Source organism: Corythoichthys intestinalis, chromosome 5, assembly GCF_030265065.1.
Source record: "Corythoichthys intestinalis isolate RoL2023-P3 chromosome 5, ASM3026506v1, whole genome shotgun sequence".
Classification (NCBI taxonomy): domain Eukaryota; kingdom Metazoa; phylum Chordata; class Actinopteri; order Syngnathiformes; family Syngnathidae; genus Corythoichthys; species Corythoichthys intestinalis.
In genome coordinates, this window is record NC_080399.1 from 50,124,713 (window position 1) to 50,132,870 (window position 8,158).

Sequence of the window (8,158 nt, forward strand, 5' to 3'; positions counted from 1 at the left end):
GCATGGCAGACAAAACCCAAGAATGTTGATGAACTCTGGGAGGCATGCAAGACTGCTTTCTTTGATGTTCCTGATGACTTCATCAATAAATTGTATGAATCCTTGCCGAACCGAATGGATGCAGTCCTTCAAGCCCATTGAAGTCATACAAAATATTAAATTTGGATCTCACAGCACCACTACTTAATTCACTTATGTTATTTAACATATTTTTGTATTTGAAGTAGATTTTTTTGTTCAATTTTCACACTACCTTCTGTAGGCGACAAAACTTTTGTCTTGCCAAAATTTGACTTTTGTCTTCATTAAATGATAAATCTTTTTTCAGTGAAACAAATATATTTTTGTACATTCAACATTATTTGGGAGGGTCTTAGCTTTCATACGAGCCATTTCTGAAACCAATTGAATAATTAAAAGTCAGGTTATTAGCAATTGTTTCTACAAAACTGATAATCGACAAGACTTTTGTCAGGGACTGTATACACACACAAAGGTAGTCCCCGGTTTACGAACGAGTTCCGTTCATTCGCTGGCGATGTAACTTGGATTGAGCCCTTTAAATACCTCATAACACCCTCTAAATTAAAAAAATAAATAAATGCAAAAACATGTATTATACGTCATTGTACTGTCCTCGCCAACACGTTGGAGCTAAGTCCTAGCTAGACAGTGAGCTAAGCTCTGAAATGACGATGTCAGACGTCCGTGTGGTTTGCTGACTTTATTTAGCTGATACAGCAATAACAAACGATTAGCATGTATCAGTTAGCGTCCGCACATTATCAAAAACAATCATATAAACTCACCCCAAGTATTCGACCACAATAAACAGTAAAAAAGGGGTTATATACAGCCGTCACCTCTCAATGCGTCACAAGCAACAAATGTGTGCGTAGGCTGTCACCTCTGTCACTCAGCTGCTCTATGTGTGCGTGTGTGAGGTGGGTGCGTCTGTAAATGTGGTCGCTCCCTGTTCATCGCTTCCTGCTCCAAAATAAAAGCATGCATCACAAAACAAAAGTCAACATAAAAAAAAAAAAAAAATAGCGACAAGACTCTGGCGTCGTAAAGTTGAAATTGCTAAGTTTGGTCCGTCGTATCCTGGGGACTACCTGTATATGATAATTCCAAATAGTCGTGTTCAAACTGCTGTGTTGTCTTCTCACAGGTTTACGTTAAGTTGCACTGAGAGTGAGCGGGCGCATCCAGCAGGTGGTTATCTTGGCTATGGAGAAGAAAGCATGCGTGTGATTTAGTGTTTGGCGTTACTGTCGTTGTCAGCGGCGGAACCGGTGGGCCAGACAGAAAAAGCAGAGAGAAGAGTAGAAGAGAAAGCTTCCTTTTTAATTTAGTATTATCAAATAAACGTGTGACACTATTTAAATATTAATTATACTTCTGTTTATCTAGACTTTCTTGTCACATTCTAGTGCTCATCTCCTATGAACACAATTTTTTTTTCTTGGTGGATTTCAACTCCCTACGATAGGTTTTCTACATAATTTTTGAGCTACACCATATCTTGTGCCACTATACCCACAACCGGTTACCTTCACAATAGTTGGTCATTATTACATCAAGTACCCCCGAAATATCAACTTGGACAAGTATCCTTTTCACAGTGCAGTGCAAATCTGAGGAGTGTTACTTTGCCAGGAGAGCAGAACAGAAGCACTGATGAATTGTTTGCTCACCCTATGTTATTGATGTTTAAAAGATCCAGCTGATGTATTCTAGGATGGAGAAAATAAGAACTCTAACCTAAGTATAATAATCAAACCATGTCAATTCCAGAGCAGCAGTTTGACAAGGGATAGTGTTATTTCTAACATTTGTATTAGTTTTGCTCTTTTTCTGCCCCTCCCTCCCATTTAGAAACTACAAACCTCAATCAAGGGAAAAAAACTGAGCATAAACTGATTTACTGATGAAATGTCATACCATAACAAAATAAGAAATTTGGTATAAAATTGATGGAGGCCACATCTAATAATATTAAAAAGCCTTGCTTTTCCACTACCCATCTGACCAAAATTAATTTAATCACAACTCAATATCGTATTGTACAACGACAGGTGCATGTATTTGAATGAGTAGAAGTGGGGGCGTGGTTGAAAGAAGTACATTTTATATTTACTATTGAGTACTTGTAGTATTTTAATCTTACAATTCTTAATCTTGGAGGAGTGCTTTATAATTTAACTTGTTTAATATAGGAATGACAGCAGCATCAGCTGCAACAAAAAGCCTCACCCTGGTTAACTGTATTCAAGAGTGACATACCCTGGCAAAGGACGAGATAATGGATCCGCTCCAGAGTGAGTGAATAGTTCTACATTAAAAATTTTGAAATAAACATTTGCAGCAAGTGTTTGGTCCCTCCATATAATTAGAGTATGCAATTATTCAAACTTTTTTTTTTTTTAAAGGTTTAATGTCACTTGGACCAACTTGTTTATTGTGAAATGATCAAAAGTAAATCTGATTTCTCAGCTTTAACATACACCTGTTACACAAACACAATTTCTGGTTCATCTGTAAAGGGAGCATGTGCCATTGTGTTGCTGATGTTTAAGGCCTGGTCTCCCTTGATCCCCGCATACTTGATATAAATGACTCATTGGACGTAACAGATTTGTTGGAAAGAGGTCAGAGAACGGCCTTACGGAGAATGCCTTGGGCATTGGTAGAAAAGCAGTGCACAACTGACTCCTATTGTGGTATTAATTTCTTGTTTTACGTTTTAGCATAACAGTAATAAAGGACCCCCACCTCTTTTTTTTTTTTTTTTTTTTTTTTTTTTTTTAAGTTTAAAAAATTACTGTCTCCTTAGCATGACTTTGAAAATCTATGGGGGAAAAAAGTTTAATTGGAAAAAGATGTACTGGAAATGTGTTAAAGAAATATTGTATTCTGTTTTGACAGAATTATTTTTATTAAAATACACCCATGGGCATATGACGGATCTGACTTTTTGTCTTATTTTAGCAGATAGGATGACATGTTATGATGTGTGATTCCAAAGGAAATATGAATCGTTACAATATGACTGACAGCATACGTGTCAAGTTGTACGATTTCGGTGTAATTTGTACAAGTGAGCACTGATTTTTATACTGTATGTGTGCGCTGTACATTCAAAATCTGTGTTTTTCGTGCATTACGTTTTTTTTTTCTCCGTTCGGATTTTGTCACCGTTTCGGCAACGAGACGATGCGTTACGTTGGTTGAATGACACGACAAAAGTCTGAGACCGAGAAGTGTTGTGACGCTGTAGCAAACGCGATGCTAGGCTAGGTGGCTCCAATATTTCCTGACTGTAGCTGACAGCCTATAATCTACGCCGAGATCTCAGTTGCTTATAGAACTACATGCGAAATGACATTGTTACAGCCGCCATTTTGAAGCAGTAAACTTCTCAGAAAGGCTCTGTTGTAGTGAACCTTCCTAGCGAACTTAAGTAACTTTTTATATAAAATATTCCTGAATCGGCAAAATCTTGACTTGAATCTATCTTTAAATGATGAAACAGTTTTAAAACTTTAACATGTCGAAAGTAGACAGAAGGGAACTACTGCAAAAACTGTAGCAATTTTAACAACTTTAAGAGTTGATTCACAACATTAAACGATTTCCAAACAGCAAAGGTTACTATGTGTGTGTGTTTTTTTTGTTTTTGTTTTTAAATGGGGGAAAAAAAAAAAAAAAAAAAAAAACTGAAATGTAACACCAGTTACTTTGCCAAGTAACTAATTACTATTACCTTCAGGTAACCAGTTACCAGCTCAATTACTTTGGGGGAAAAGTAATTTGTAAGTAATTACTTTTAAGATTAGTTTTTAATTTTTAGTTAGTTTTTAGTTTTTAAGATTAGATTTCCTAGATTAATGTTAACAGCACTGGTCATAAACGGGGGCGGACTGGGACTAAAAAGCAGCCCTGGACTTTGACTCAGCCCAGCCCACAAGAATCACTGTACACAGACCCTCTAGGGGGGTCCGGGGGCATGACCCCCCCCATACCCCCCACCCCCCGGGAGAATTAAAAAAAAAAAAAATTTTATTGTAAAATGCATCAATTTCGTTCACTTTGAGAGAAAAATGGAGAAAATGTGTCTAAACTGTCTGACTTGGGGCGCTCAAAGTACTGCAAGGCTGAACTGGAGTTGGATTTATCTTTCTCCCCTAGCTCTATAATCAACCTGAATAAACAAAGAATTTATTTTTGAAAGCAAGTTTTATGTATTCAATTCATTATAATAACACCTATCCCCTGTGACTATAAAACGACTTCATTGTTTATGCCATAATTAATCTTGCCACACAAAAAATAAATTTAAATGAATATACAATAAACATTTCAAGACAAATCCTGTACACATAACCTTTATTGGAAAGTATTAACCAGAAAAAAAAAACGATATATAAGGCAAGGCAAGGCAAATTTATTTATATAGCACAATTCAACACGAGGCAATTCAAAGTGCTTTACATCACATGAAGATCATAAAAATCACATTTAAATCAATACAACGTAAAAACCAAGACAAAAGATCGCACTTAATCACAGAATAAAAATAAATAAATACAAATAAAACAAAAATAAAAAATAAAACAAAAACTACTACTCCTAATAATAATTGAAATCAGCAATGGAGATAAGCACAAGAGGAATAGAAAGCAGGTAGATTGAAATATATAGCCAGTTATGGATATGCAGTGCTAAACAAAAGCGTTTTTAGCCCTGATTTAAAAGAGCTAACAGTTTGAGCATACTTCAGAGGTTCGGGTAACTTGTTCCAGAGGTGAGGAGCATAATAACTAAATGCTGCCTCACCCTGCTTGGTTCTTGTTCTTGGAACATGCAGAAGACCGGTTCCAGACGACCTGAGGGGTCTAGATGTCTCATAGGAATCTAACAAGTCAAGCATGTATTTTGGTCCAAGGCCATTGCGTGTTTTGTAGACGAGCAGTAGTATTTTATAGTCTATTTTTGACTCACTGGAAGCCAGTGTAGCGATTTCAAAACCGGTGTAATGTGGTCCAGCTTCCTTGTATTTGTGAGGACTCTGGCTGCAGCATTCTGTACTAGCTGCAGCTTCCTGACTGATGTTTTATCAAGACCTGTAAATATACCGTTGCAGTAGTCCAATCTGCTGAAAATGAATGCATGCATAAGTTGTTCCATGTCTTGTTGTGTCAGAAGCCCCTTCATTCTGGTTATATTTTTTAGGTGGTAATAAGCGGATTTAGTGACTGACTTTAGATGGCTATCAAATTTTAGGTCTGAGTCAATAATTACGCCCAGGTTTCTGACTTGATTTGTAGCTGTAAGTGACATTGTGCTAAGTTGGCTGCTTATCTTTGACCTTTCCTTTTTTGGCCCAAAAATGATCACCTCTGTCTTCTCCACATTTAACTGGAGAAAATTCTGGCACATCCATTCATTGATTTAATGAATGCATTTACTCAGGGAGACTAAGGGACTATAATCATGTGGGGACACAGAAATGTACAGTTGTGTGTCATCTGCATAGGTGTGATAGGAGATGTCATACTGTTCCATTATCTGAGCTAATGGAAGCAGATAGATGTTAAATAAGAGTGGTCCAAGAATTGACCCTTGAGGGACTCCACACGTGGATTTGGTTCGTTCTGACTGATAGTTTCCGATTGACACAAAGAAATCCCTATCATGTAAATAGGATGTGAACCACTGAAGAATAGTGTCAGTAAGCCCTACCCACTGTTCCAATCTGCTGAGTAGTATGTTGTGATCAACCGTGTCAAACGCGGCGCTGAGATCCAATAGTAGCAGAACAGATGATTTGCCTGCATCGGTATTCCGACGAATATCATTTAGGACTTTGATTAGCACGGTCTCGGTGCTGTGTTGTGGCTGAAATCCAGACTGAAATTAGTTAAAAAGATTGTTTTGCATCATAAAAGTCTGGATGTGTTCGAACACAACCCTTTCGATAATTTTCCCCAGGAATGTCAGATTTGATATTGGCCTGTAATTACTAATGGTTGAGGCATCCAGATTAGGTTTTTTTTTAGGAGAGGTTTTATTACTGCAGTTTTTAAAGTCTGAGGAAACTCTCCTGTTTGGAGAGAAGTATTTATAATCTGAAGTATGTCTGGGGCTATGCAATGAAAAACAGTTTTGAAAAAGTTTGAAGGAAGGATGTCAAGGCAGCATGTTGTGGGCTTTAGTTTTGACGCAATTTCTGTTAAAGTGGCATAGTCCAAGAGGCTAAACTGTCTAAGATTGATGTGGGGGACATTTTGGGAGGAATTTAGTGTAACATTTGTTAATCTGGAGTTGCACACAGTCTGTCTAATCTTTAGTACTTTATGTGTAAAGAATGCTGCGAAATTATTACAGGACACCTCAGATGCCAATTCCTGAGGTATTGATGCTTGTGGGTTTGTCAGTTTGTCAACAACAGAAAATAGTGTGCGAGTATTGTTGGTGTTTCTACTAATGATCTCTGAAAAATATGACTGTCTAGCATTTTTCAGTTCCTGGTTGTATTTGCGAAGACTCTCTTTGTAGATATAATAAAAAACTAGGAGTTTGTTTTTTCGCCATCTGCGTTCTGCTCGTCTACAAACTTGCTTTTGTTTTATAGCTAGTATGGCATTTCTCCAGGGTGACCTCTTCTTTCTTGACAAAGTTTTTGTCTTAATCGGGGCAATAGTGTCCATTACGGTCATCACACTAGAACTGAAACTATTTACAAGTTCTTCCACTGGAGCTATTGTAGGGGTAAATGGTGAGGCATAGGCCTGTGTGAATAACGCACAAGTGTTATCACTTATGTAACGCTTCCTAATTACCTCTGTTTCCCTTTTCAGAGGATGGACAGAGGTGGTCATTTTAAACATAATGCAGTAGTGATCAGACAGAGCAACATCATTCACTGTGACCTCAGAGATGTTAAGACCTTTGGATATTATTAAGTCCAGTATGTGCCCTCTGTTATGTGTTGGAACTGTGACATGCTGAGATAAACCAAATGTATCCAAAATATTTAAAAGCTCTCTAGCACATCGTTCTTCAGGATTATCAACATGAATGTTAAAGTCACCCACTAAAACAACACAATCAAAGTCCATGCAGACAGAAGACAGTATTTTGGTAAACTCATCAAAAAACATTGTGTTATACTTTGGTGGTCTGTAAATTGTTACCAAGGCAGCTCTGCAAGGGCTTTTTAGATGAATGACAATATATTCAAAGGAATCAAACTGACCACATGAAATATTCGTGCATTGAAAACTGTCCCTGATCAGACTGGCAACCCCACCTCCTTTCTTATGGGTTCTTGGCGCACTAAAGAAATTGAAGTTTGTGGGGGTTGCCTCAATCAGAACTGTAGAGCTCTTATCTTTATCTAACCAAGTTTCTGTTAGGAACATCATGTCGTATAAATGATTAAAAATATATATCATATCAATTTAACTACCTAAACTTTAAAGTAAAACCATTCATTTTATTAATATTTTGTTATATTTCTTCTGAATTAATATTGCTGCTGCGTGTGCATACGTTGTTTTACAGCTAAATTTTTTTTTTTTTGCTGGCACTAGCCCTTTAATTGCCATTTATTTCATTTAAATTGTAGCTACCTGGTGGATAACAATTGCCAATATACCTAGCAAGTAACCCTCTTCATTCCATCAGCCCGGTGGCAACTAGAAAGTTTTATTTTTGTTTCATTGCACGCTACATAGAACGTTGTCACCAATTTGTAAGGGCATACGTCACTATTTGTAAGCTTGCCAACGGCCTCGGGTTGACAGGTATGTGATAGGTAATGACTGGCATAGATGGTCGTCGTCGTCTCTGCCTCAAATGACGAGCGGACATCAAAACCATCAGTGGATCTAGTGGAATCCCAATATTGGACAGGAGAGGGCAGCACTAACTTTATTAAAACGATACACCTTCGTTGTAGGCTACTGTGTCTCATCACAAGAACTAAAAACGTAACATGGTATAAGTAACGAGATTTTAAAATCAAATTTTAAATCGTATGTAGATAATATTTGGTGTAATAAAATTAGGATTTAACCCTCCTATGCACGAATAATTTTACTGGGCAGTTCGTGGTAAGTGTAAATGCCCAGTGGGCCCACATTTAACTCAC

At 37.3% G+C, this 8,158-nt stretch overlaps 1 protein-coding gene across 1 annotated transcript in view; it reads left to right on the top strand.

Annotated features, from left to right (window-relative positions):
• ranbp10 (RAN binding protein 10) overlaps nt 1-3,376 on the top strand; it is a 46,517-nt gene extending 43,141 nt beyond the window's left edge. Inside the window, exon 15 of the mRNA XM_057836598.1 lies at nt 1,172-3,376. The gene's annotated coding sequence lies outside the window, so the exon portion shown is untranslated. The remainder of the gene's footprint in view (nt 1-1,171) is intronic.
• The last annotated feature ends 4,782 nt before the right edge of the window (nt 3,377-8,158 follow it).